We start from the raw sequence: 12,777 nt of genomic DNA, 5'->3' as shown, positions 1-12,777 counted from the left end.
GAGGTCAAAATCAACTGATTGCAGATTGTCGCTCATGTTGAGGTTGTCTTTATCTTTAAAGAAAGACAACAACAATGAGATGTTGCAGAGTAAGAGACAAATCTCACAGATTATAATAGTAAAATTATTTAACAAGAGTAACATTTTGCAGCTATTATTTAGCCATGTCCAGCGATGCTGAGCAGGTGAAGCCTATGTCTAATTTTTCACTGAACAGGACTCATCTGTTCTTAACCTTGGATAAGCCTCAACGACTCTGTGTCCCCTGCACATACTCAAATGTTAAAGTGCAGATTTATATTAAATGGCACATCCCCAGGCATGCACCAGTTAATGTGCACCACTGCTTTACCACCCATGGTGTGCCGCATTTACAATCAGATAGGAGAAAGCTGCTTCAAAACCCTGCGCCTGCTTGAAGCTGGCATAGGTCTTGACGCAGCATTGTATAGATGGGGCACCCCTGATCCTTGCTGGAGCTGCATCGCACTTACGATACAACTCCAGCAATGCGCCACCTTTACAGCACAGATGCGTCACGCATCTGTGCCTTTTTTGCCCCATGCTGCGCCGCATTGTAAATGCAGCACACCATGGGTGGCGGAACAGTGGCGCAGGATGACTGTCACATCCCTGGGGATGCGCCACTCATCATAAATCTATCCCTAAGCTTCTTATCTTGTTACAGATGAACTGCCATATGTATCATCAAAATATTTTACATATTATAAATAGCAAATTTTAAGGAATAAATAGCGATTCTTTACTATTCCTAATTTGCAATGAGCAAATTGCTAATTGCAAATTACCCATTCATTTCCATAGGCTAGGAGGCTCATAGGAATTAATGTTGCAAGTTGTGATTAGCAATTAGCTCATCACAAAATAGGATTTTTTTCAAGCGTGCAGGGGTATCTCAAGAACACCCTGCTGCACCCCTGAAAAAGAAATTTGGGAGCACATGGCACACCTACATGCCCTAATGGCATGTATGGGCGTCATATGGGACCTTTTTTTTTTTTTTTTAAAAATGCTTTTTGAAAAGAATTCGCAAATTACCACAAACTACAAGTTGGTGGTAGTTTCCAAATCCTTAATATCATTTTTTACATATTTTTTTTTATACATTGCATTTAAGGAATCACAAATTTTGAATTATTGACATTTTAAGTAATTTCCACATGTGCACTGTTTTCTAAATATAATTTGAAAATCGTTTTTGGGGAAAAGTAATGGTTTGCAAATTTATGACAAGGACATAATGGTGTATGCTTCTCTATAAGGCATTTCAGTATCTCTAATGTCATTTTTCCCATATTACATTATAAGACCTTTCCCCATGAAGCACATTCCTTGTAAATATGCTCCCACCAGTGCATTGCAAATTTAGATTTTGACTGTTTCAGACACATAGCCATGTTGAAAGTGACCCAAAAAAATTGCAAACGTTTTAAAAAAAAACATTCATGTGTCTTAATGACATTTTAAGTCATTTCCCCATGGACAATGTTTTCTAAGTGGCACAAAAGAGGTATACACCTATCATAAATCTGTCCCTAGAATTATAAATGATTAAATCAGGATGACAATAAGATGTGGCCTATCCAGAGGTTTGTTTAAGGTGAGGCCTACTCAGGATTGCAGATTAAAGTTATGCTTGATGAAGAATACAGAGGAGATAATTTATTGTAAAGGCCTACCAATGAAGTAAGTGATTTCTACTTCATTGCACCAGTCATCATAAATGTATCCATAAGCTTCTTATCTTGTTAGACATCAACCGCCATATGTATCATATAACTATTTTGCATTTCCAAAAAAGCGAATTTTAAGGAATAAATAGCGATTCTTTACCATTCCAAATTTGCGATGAGAAAATTGCTAATTGCAAATTACCCATTCATTTCCATGGGCTAGGAGGCTCATATAAATGAAGGTGCAATTTGCGATTAACAATTTGCTCATCACAAATTAGGAATTTATTCCAAAAGTGCAGGGGTGTCTCAAGAACACCCTGCTGCAACCCTGAGAAAGAAATTTGGGGGCATATGGCGAACATAAATTTTAACAACATTCCTTTACCTCAAAAACGATTTTCAAATCATAACTTCAAAACACTACACATGGGAAAATTACTTAAATTGTCCTTAAGACACATAAAAGCGTATTTTGATTGGCTTTCCTGCATGGTAGGGTCACTTTTAACATGGCTATGTAACATAAACATTCAAAATCAAAATTTTCAATGTACAGGTGGGAGCATATTTACAAGCAATTTGCGCCACAAAGAAAGGTCTGACATTAAAATGGGAAAAATAACATCAGGGACAGTCAATTGCCTTATAAAGAACAATACACCATTATGTCCTTCTCATGAATTTAAAAACAATTCCTTTTTCCCAAAAACGATTTTCAGATCATAATTTCAAAAAACTGCACATGAGAAAATGACTTAAAATGTCATTGAAACACATGAAAGCGTTTTTTTATTGGCTTTCCTGCATGGTTGGTTCACTTTTATCATGGCTATGTAACACAAACATTGATAATTAAAATTTTCATGCACATGTAAGAGCATATTTACAAGCAATTTGCGCCACAGAGAAAGGTCTTACACTAAAATGAGAAAAATAACATCAAGGACAGTCAATTGCCTTATAAATAACCATACACCATTATATCCTTGTCATGAATTTAAAAACAATTCCTTTTCCACAAAAACGATTTTCAAATCATAATTTCTAAACACTGCACATCAGAAAATGACTTAAAATGTCATTAAAACACATGAAAGCATTTTTTGATTGGCTTTCCAGCATGGTTGCGTCACTTTTAACATGGCTATATAACAAAAACATTCAAAATCAAAAATTTCCATGCACATGTGAGAGCATATTTACTAGCAAATTGCGCCACATAAATCATAATTTTCTCCTTAAAGCACACTATTCTCTATCTAAAGTAAAGAAATATTTTCTCACCTTAGCAAATACTTTGAGTTTGAAAACAGTCTAAGAAACACACCAATTTGTCTTCAGCAGAGCAAAAGGTATGCACTCCAGAGTCTGCAGCTATCAAAAGCACAGAAATGGTGTAATTCTTCACACATATTTCTCATGTCACCCAATCAAAACTCTTCCCTCACTTTTTTTCAAATGAAAACCCTTCCCCCTCTGCCCTTTCTGCCTATTTTCCATAGCAACCACCTCTTGGAGAAACTCTGGTGTTTGCAAATTCACACAACAATGTTGCAATTGAACTCTGAACTCTCAGTGCACCTGCATATCCAGTGCTTTCTTTCATTTAATGATTTTTTATTGACCACTCAAAATACATCTTTCAAAGAACACATCTCTACACCCTAACTTTCTGTTTTCATCAATCAAAATCCACCAATCACTGTTACTACTTCATGAACACAGAAACTCCACAGTTTTTTTCATTTCAAACTCACATTTTTTCAACTGCCATTTCATTGCCACACTTCATCTGACTGCAGGAGAACCTTCTCTCACCATGTTTTCTGTCTGGATTGTTGGTCATAGTTATATTCACTGGGCTCAAAGGTACGTTGAAAGCAGGAATTTACCTAACCTCAATTTACAAGATGTGGAAATTAAGTGGTTTGGCCAGAGAGGATTAAAATGTCACCAATTGATACCATTGGTGAAAACCTTTATGCATTTGCCAAAACCTGACCCGTTAATTGTGCACTGTGGAGGTAATGACTTGGGCACTTTGACTGGTGTAGGTCTGGAAATGCTTTTAAAGGACACCTTTGAGCAATTAATGGCACTTTTTCCTCAGACTGCCTTGGTATATTCAAATATATGCCAAAGACAGAAATGGAGGTGGTCAAACCAATTTTGTCCACAAATTGAGAAGTCGAGGAAGCATGTAAACAAATCTGTTTCAGCTTACATGAGAGACCATGGAATGGGCTCCCTGTACAACAATAACTTGCGTTACTACATGCAAGATATCTACAGAGGAGATGGAGTTCACTTCTCAGATGAGGGCAACAGAGTTTTCACTCTGAATTTAAAAATGTGCATTGGTACCTACTTATAAGTACCTAAATGTACCATAAACCCAAAAGCTCTTCTCAGAGCTACCCTACATCTAATCACTCACAATTATTTTTTTACTCTAACTATTTTCACTAATTTTCAACAAAATACGCTCCCTGGTGCGCTACCCGGTACGCGTACCGGGAGCTAACCTCGCGAAATTTTTAAAAAAAATGTTTTTTTTTCCGCACATATGGGCCTCCTCAGCCACCCTCACAAAACCTAGGGGGTCAAGATAAGTCTACCGTGCCCCCTTCTAGCCATTCTGAACATTATTTGCCCTCCATCTTGTATCATAATTCGACCGAAACACAAAATGGTGGACTCCCGTTACGCTTAAGGTTCGCGTACCAGGGCGCTCACCGGTTCGCGTACCGGGTCGCTTCCTGGGAAGCGCACCATCAAAAAAGGTGGGAAAGTAGTTCACAGAAAAGCCACTGGAGACAATTTCACCAAATATAGAATAGCTCATACTACATACCAATCCCTACCATTTTCACAAATTTGATTGGAATTCCATTTAGCCATTTAGCCTGTAGTCCTCTCTAAATACCGTGAGGTAAATTACTTCACAAAACACATCTGAAGTGTTGGAATTGACAACCAATTAAAATGTTACTTTCATTTTCTACTTTTTTTACCTGACATTTGATTGGTTATGTACCCGAATATATATAAAGGAAGAGAAGGAAACACAGCCATTTTGACTACTACTTCCTGGTGTACATTTCATTTGGATTTTCATTAATAACTTCAACTTCTTTTTAAAGGTAAGTTGTTATTTTTAAAACTGAAGTATATTGTGCACTTTAAGTTAATATGGCAAACTTTTTCTGTTAGTTATATACTATCCCTCTGTAGTACTTATAAATTTAGATACACTTTTTTATATTCCTACTTCCACTCTGATACTATACACTGCCCAAAGATAAATTCTCTGATAAAAACTGCCTATCTAAAATTAATCCCAACAGTGCCCTACCTCTACTAATATATATATTTTTTATGCAAATTTCAGGAAAAATGGAAAGTGAACAAAACATTTCATTTGAAATTGTCCTTCCAGAGTCCAACACAGAAATCATTGATCCAAATGAGATTGAATTTATGGATGAAACATGGGACCAAGAACTACTGCAATGTGTGCAAGCAGTAGATAACCTCCTTGCAAATGAGGACATTTTACAACCTCAGAGACTACAATCTATATTCCATGATTATGAAATTTCTGACAATGAAATGTTAGAAAGTTTAATAAATTATGAAACACAATAAAAAAAGTTTAAAAAAAAAAAAAATAATCAACAAAACCAACAATCAATTAACATACAGCATTTGAAAAGTCTATCATTCATTTTTTATTGTGATACGCTCCCCAGTACGCTTCCCGGTTCGCGTACCGGGCGCTAACCACGAAAAAAAACAAAAAAAAAAATTTTTTTTTTTTGCTTAGCGGGGCCCCTTTAAAGCCTCCACATCAAACCTAGGGGGTCAGGGAGTATCTACTATGCCCCCTTAAGGTCATTTGCCCCTTCGCTTTTGACCTCCTCTTGTCTCTCGATCCTACCGAGAGACAAGATGGCGGCCGCTCCGGACTGTTTCGAATGTTGACAGACACCGGAGAGCCAATCAACTTCGCTACGCGAAGTTCCGTTACGCGTCAAGTACGCGTACCGGGGCGCTGCCTGGTCCGCGCTTACAGATATATATCTTTTTTTGAACGTTATTTTCTCAAAATCCACTGCAGCACATATATTGAGACCTACAAAAGGCACATCGGGCTACCAGTCCCTACAATTTTGCCAAGTTTCGTGCAAATCCATTCAGCCGTTCGGGCTAAAAGTGAGGCTAACCGCCCTATGGAAAACTCAATGTTAAAAACACGTTTTGGGACCCCCCTTTTTTCTCGGCCCCCCCTGGACCAACTCCCCCCAAATTTCCAGTGGCTGCTCAGAAACAAAATGTTCCATTTTCCAGAAAATTTCAGCCAATTCCGTCCACAAACGCCAAAGTTATTAGACATAGAATTTTCAAAAATCCCATAGGGAAAAAATCCTAACTATATATACCTACTGGCGACCGCCAGTAGGTAATATATATATATATATATATATATATATTGTCTTTTTTTAATGTAGCAAACAGTAAAAAAGTGGGCTTTGCTCGTCCTTGTAAAGAGCAGCGAATCTTGCATAGAAGCTGCACTTCGTGAATCAAAGGTTAGTGTAAACTCTAGTGTTTTCAATCCTCTACAGTTATGGAGCACGGTTTGCTTTCTTTTACCTTTATTAGCGCTAGACATATGCCCCATTTATGCATACATCCAATTATGAGTATGAAACCCGTGTATGACCACGCAGTAGCGTGTCGCATAGTTTGAACCTTTAAAGTGGGTATACATCTTGTTGTTGGTGTGTATAAATATATATGTATAAAAGCGGTTACTTTTTTACAATATAAATTTTGATTTGAACACGAATTGCTGCTCACAGACACACAGTTCACCACACAATATATCAAATAATATTTCTCAGAGACCAGCATTGTTCTATTGTTACCTAATTAGGGTCTAGAGATGAAGTGAACATGTAATAAATTTTGCAGTTTCTCTACAGCATTGGTGATTTCAGAAACAATGTCCTTTTGCACACCTGAACAGAGTAGTGAATCAATGTGGATAACTGTTCAGTAAACAGCGTAGATCCTAAGTGGGGTCAAATTATGTTTTACCAGATGGCTTAATTTGTCTCAGCGGGCCTTTAAACAACATAGCGGTAATGAGTTCTAATGTATGTGTGTTTGGGATGTACGCAGTGTGGGAATGTTCGCATGGAGTATGTTTGAAGAAAGGGTTTACACTTTGTTTTAGACAGAAACGATCGCTTCAGCAAGTGACATTAGATTGTATCTCTGGCCGAGAGAGGTATTTGTATGTATGAGATACGAGTTCATTTTAAACGTGAATCATCGCAGGTTTCACCAGGCAACAAAGCGCCATGGGCAAACCAGCCTGCAGTGTTGAAAGAGCAGACCACATTTCCCTAAAAAAAGGCCAAGTCCACGGGAGCCTGTGGATTGTACACATCGGGTCGCTCCCCCCTCTCAAAATAAGGCCTTGCACTCACCCCGCCAGAAGGGAAAGAAGAGACACGAAAAAGGAGGTCCATCACGTCCCGTCTCCCGTAGACAAAAGATTTGAGATGCAAATGCAGCGCTGTGGATGGTAGAGCATTAGCTGGGAATTGCTGTCGGGTTAATGGTGCCCACTACTTGCCAGGATAGAGCCGGGGCGAAGCCTGGGAAAAGAGCCACCAGGCGCAGGCTGCACCCGATCACGTTTATTCCACGGTGCTATAGTCGCTGCTCCCAGTATCTAAAGAAACCGAAAGGTTTTTCAGGCGCTACTATCGTGTGTGGTCTACCTGAGGAGAACCAACTTACCGGCGGTTACTCAGTTCCCGTCCATACCTAAAACTTCATTAAATATTATTTACATTCTGATCTCTAAAATATAGAAATTAAATATGCTGCCCTGACTCTCATTTAAATTCGTAGTCTTGTATGAATAGTGGTGCTTAGGCTTGCAACATTAAAAGAAATGGAAGTTATAAGAAGCAGTGTTTTCTGCAGGGAGTTCGGAGCTGTTTTGCTCCCATGACTCAGTGCCTTTTTTATGTCCCAAGAGGAACATGTTACATCGCAGTGCTTGTCAGCCGTAGGTTGTGTTTATTATTTGCATCCACCTGGCGATCCCCTTTTCCTAGCCGCCTTCCCGGCTCCTCCGCGAGGAAGGAGTACCCCCCTCTGCTGAATGGAGGGCCCCAGGGGAAGCGAAGACGCAGTCTAGTCTTCCCCTGAGCTCGTTTGCGCAGGGATGGGCCAGGCTGGGGAGGAAGGGGCGGGGTTTGGGGGTGGGGTATAAGAATGCAGGAGAGGAAGGCGAATTTCTCTTCCTGCATTCTGGCATTGCTGGGTGGGGAACAGTTTTTCTGAGGAGAGCGTAGGGCTGTTGGAGCGGTGTAGCGGCGGTACTTACGTGGTGGTGGTCGTGGTCTGGCGTCGGCTGTGCGGTGTTCCGGTGGAGCCACTGGTCGGTGGTGAGGTTCGTGGCGGCGTCGGGTTGGTTGGGTGAGTGGCGGCATGTCGGGGGTGCCGGCCGAGGCGGTGCGGGAGGTGTTGCGTGTGTTGGGGAGGGCAGGGCGGGAGGATCTGCTGCGGCCGGTTGTATTGCAGGAGGCCTGGGTCGGGCTTGAGAGGGCGCCGCTGGCGTGCGTGCAGCGGTGATTGCCTGCCAGTAGGAGTCGGTTCCGGCAGGCAGAGGGGCGTCATTGAGGGGGCGGGGCTCCGGGTTCGGAGGAGCGGCACGCGGAGGCCAGCGCAAGAGCCTGCCTTCGTGTGTGCGGGCTGTCAGAGGGAGTAGTGCGGCGGGCGCCCAGGAGGGTACTTTTATCCCCCCTCCACGAGCGAGGAGGCAGCGGCACTGTCGGTGGAGTTCCAGGGGCAGGGAAGCAAACAGCTAGGGGGGGTTTCTGGGGAGAGCAGGGGGGGCTGATGCTGCAGAGGGGAGTGGGGGGGCTATGCGTGTGGGGGTTGAGAGGGAGGTGGGTAGTGAAGGAGAGGAGGCGGCTTGTGTGGAGGGTGGTGCCCAGGGTGACGGAGTGGGGCCTCTGAACCTTTCAGTAAGCTTTCGTGCCAGCACACCGGTAGCCCATGGGGCTGGGGGTAGGCCCCCTACGGAGATCTTGGAGGACAGGCCTGGGGGGGCTGAGGGTTCTGTGGAAGCCACACCTTGGAGGAGAATACAGGGAGTGGGGCCCAGGGGTTACTGCCAACCTTTGCTGGGCCGATGGGAGGCCATGGATTTGGAGGCCAAGATTAGGGAGCAGAGGCGCCTAGTTCAGGAAGCAGATGCCCGGTGGGCAGAATTGGAGGCTATCAGGGATGGTGCTGACTTGGAGGAGGAGATGGAGGGCCCTCCTATGCCTACATCTGAGGAGGAGTTCTGGGCAGAGCAGGAAGAAGTGGAGAGGACAGGTAGGGCACGGGGTGCTCAGGTGAGGTGTAGGGGTGTCAGGCGGGGGCATTTAGGGACGGCCAGGACAGCAGCGAGGCCCAGCAATGCCAGGGCCCGCCCGGGTTGGAGCGACCTGGGGGGTATGGGGGTTCCCAGCTGGCAGAGGTCAGCAGAGGGTGGTAGGTTCGGCGGGGCGCAAGACGGCTCGTGGATGCCGCCTTTTAGCAGCAGGGGAGGAGTCTGTGGCGGCTCTCCCTCCATTGCGGGATCGGTCCTCGGTGGGGTGTGTTGAAAGGGCGACGGGGAGTGGTGTGCGAGTGCAGAAAGGTGTGAAAAGGGCGGTACGTGAAGTGGTGCGGAAGCCAGTGTTGGATGAATGGGAGCTGGAGTTGGACTATGGTGCGGAGAGTGATGAGTTGGAGGAGGGTGAAGTGAGAGATGACGTGGACAGGACAGGGGGACGGCACAGGGCAACAGTGGACTTGGTGTCTTGCAGGCCCCTCGGAAGAAGACGGGGAAAGCGAAGGAGCCTACAGCAAAGCCCAGCGGCTCGGAGCGATGGCCGGAAGAGACGCAGGCAAATCTGACAGGTGAGGGTGCTTGGTGGGCTGCATGGGAGGAAGGCCCGAGAGAGGGAAGGAAGAAGGCGTGCAGGTCAGGGGGGGTGGGGGAGGGGTTGGTGAGGGACGTGGGGGGAGTGGGGGCCAGAGGGCCAAAGCCGGGGCGCTTGCAGCTGCAACAGGTAAGACGGTGGTGACGGCAGGGGTATAGACGGACAAGCCTGGAGCGGAGTACAGGACGGACGGGAAAGAAGACAAGGATGAGAAAGGGGGGACAGAAACTGCCCTATATGGGTTTAGCCTTGCCTTTTTTTTTTTTTGCAGAGTTTTATATAGCGCGAACTAGACCCGAACCGAATCAGGTATCAGAGCGCTTTACATATTTTTCCAGTTACGTTACATTTTACGTTTTCCAGTTACTTTCATTTTAGGCATGGGGAGATTAAGTGATTTACCCAGAATCACAGGAGGTTTTGGCGTCGTTACCGAGACTCGAACCCAGATCCCCAGGTCCGAGGTCGAGCGCTTTGGGGTCTCACTTGTCGGAAAAGATTAAGAGTAGGATTTGGAAGCATGAATATGTGGATGTGTTCAAGCTACTGCACAGGGAAGTTCAGGCGAAGGAAGGTTCGAAGGAGGAAGAATGGGAATTGACCAGGTGGCCCGGGTCCCCGTGAATATGGAGAATTGGACGTCGGCATTTTTAATATATGCAAGCATCTACTGTGAAAAGCACCTGGATTGGGCTATTCCACTGTTAAAATACATGGACATTAACCGAAAGGCTCAGTTACAGTTTGGGGGTTTCGTTTGGCTGAGTTACGATAAGGAATTTAGGGCCCGGCTTAGTGTGAATCCTGAAAAACCTTGGGGGGAAATTGATCAGGAGCTGTGGATGCAGTGGATGGCATCAACACACTTGTCAGCTTCCACGCACACGGCTAGTGGGCTACCAGTTCCCTATCGGTCCTTTCCGTCGTGGCCCGCCCAGTCCGGGGTGGGAGGGGTGGTCACCCCTGCAGGGCACACAGCTCCAGCGGCCAAACCTGGCACCAACACGACAGGTGCCTGCTGGAGCTACAACAAGGGATATTGCTCGCGATACCCTTGTAAATTTAAACACGAGTGCTCCAAATGCCATGGGCTTGGACCTCCAATATCACAATCACTCCCCCGACCATTTCTCCCTGCCCCTGGTCTGATCACTTCTTTATTTCCTTTGTTATTACCCAGATCCCTTATGTTCCCCCCACTCCTGTCAACAATTTTCTAGCCCGCAATTGGACACGAGTGGATGAGACTGAATTTCATAGTCTCTTGATTTCCTCAGCCCCTAAGGAACTGTCGTCCACCTCCGCCCAAGCCTCTAATATTGTTAACTGGCTGGAATCAGCATGTGATAAAGTCGCCCCAATGAAAAAAATAAAAACTAAGCGCCCTCACGACGCTCAGCGCTGGTTTTCCGAGGATCTAAAAAAAGAGAAATTGGCCCTACGGCAGGCTGAGCGCCGTTGGCGGCGCCATTACACTCCTGAGGAGAAAATTACTTACATTTCCTTATTAAAACAATATAAAAACGCTATCTAACAAACTAAATCTACATATTTCTCTCAAAAAATCATTAATTCTTCATCTAAATCAAAAGATGTTTTCTCCATTGTTAATGAGCTTTCCCTACCCGATCGGGTTCTAGCCAAGCCGGCTTCCTCTCAGGAACTGTGTAACTCATTAAACACCTTTTTCATCGAAAAAATTGCCCTCATTAAAAACAATATTTCGCCCCCAACCCCAGGTTCGATCCCTGCTTCGATTTCTGCAAATCCACTGGTGTTAGACCATATCCCCCTTATTTCTAAACTAGAGTTTCTGGCCCTTTTAAATAGAGTAAACTCTGGATCCCCAAATGACAGCTGCCCTCCTGAGGTCTTAAAAAAAGCCTTTCGGGGGCGTGGCCGAGACTGCGATGTGAGCAGACGCGTCTCGTGTGAGCTCCGTCGCCCCGCTGCTCTACTAAGCTTGTTTAAGCGAAGTTCCGGGGGGTAACTGCTCCTGGGGATCCCCTGACCGCTGCCGCCCTGCTAGCGATCCCCTCCAGTGGCGGACTGCAGCCGTTGAGGTCCACGCCATCGGCGATCAGAGCCCGGGGACCTCCGAGATCGGCCTCTGGCCGCCATCTTGCCGCGGGGTTTGCCGGCGGGACGCCTGTCCCGATCCCCGCGGAGTGGGCTGGAGTGACGGTCTGCGAGAGACACCGGAGGCCCCCAAACCCCTCCAGCGGCTGTGTCCCTGCAGCGGACCCCACCGGCTGCCTGCACGGCTACTCTGAGGCTGCGGGTGCCGGACTGCCTCCAGCGAAGGACGCAGCGACCGTTTCTCCCACACAGCCCTGCCGGAACATTGCCTCAGCCACCTTCTGCCTAGCAGCCTGACGCCCCCGCCTATCGCTGGGTCGGTGGCGCTTTTGGGGGACCCTCTTGGTCACACTCTCCAGTTACGGCCGCAGGACCACGCGGGCCCCGTACGGAGAGCGGTCCTGCCTCAGGCGGAACCAGGAGGCTGAGCCCCGCCGCGAGCCTTCGGTGGCTCTCTGCCTGTGGGCCCTGGACACAGCTCGTCGCGGGACATCCGCCGGCGACGGCCCTCCGCCGCCCCCCCTGCCAGCGTTCCTCCCCGGCTGGGCCACCTCGCCTGCACAAGCGACCCCCCAGCGTCCTGGACCCCTGCTGCTCGGGCGAGCCTAACCTGCCACCAACGAGCCGGGCCTGCCCTACCTCGGGCTTGTGGAAGTCGTCCCTCGCCGTCTCCTGATTCCCGGCCTTGAACCCCTGATCGTAGGACCTGGGCTGCTTGACCACCGGGGCGCTGGTGCGACCTCCCTTGAACTTTTCTTCATCACGACCCGGAGGATCCACGCAACAGCCTGCCCTACCTCTCACTATCCCTGGTCACTCCGAGTAGATCATGACTCGGGGCAGAGGGACCAAGCCGGACCCCCCCCCAGCGACGACCAGGGGTACATCTGTGGCTTCCATGTGGGGTAAGGCGGGTTCGTCGCCATCTTCTGGGGGTCCCCCGTCATCGGGGGGAAGCCTCTGCCGCCGGCCGACTCCCCTCCGGTGACTCAGGCCTTCAT

Source organism: Lissotriton helveticus, chromosome 5_1 (assembly GCF_964261635.1).
Source record: "Lissotriton helveticus chromosome 5_1, aLisHel1.1, whole genome shotgun sequence".
Classification (NCBI taxonomy): Eukaryota; Metazoa; Chordata; class Amphibia; order Caudata; family Salamandridae; genus Lissotriton; species Lissotriton helveticus.
Note: the sequence above shows the minus strand (reverse complement) of the source record.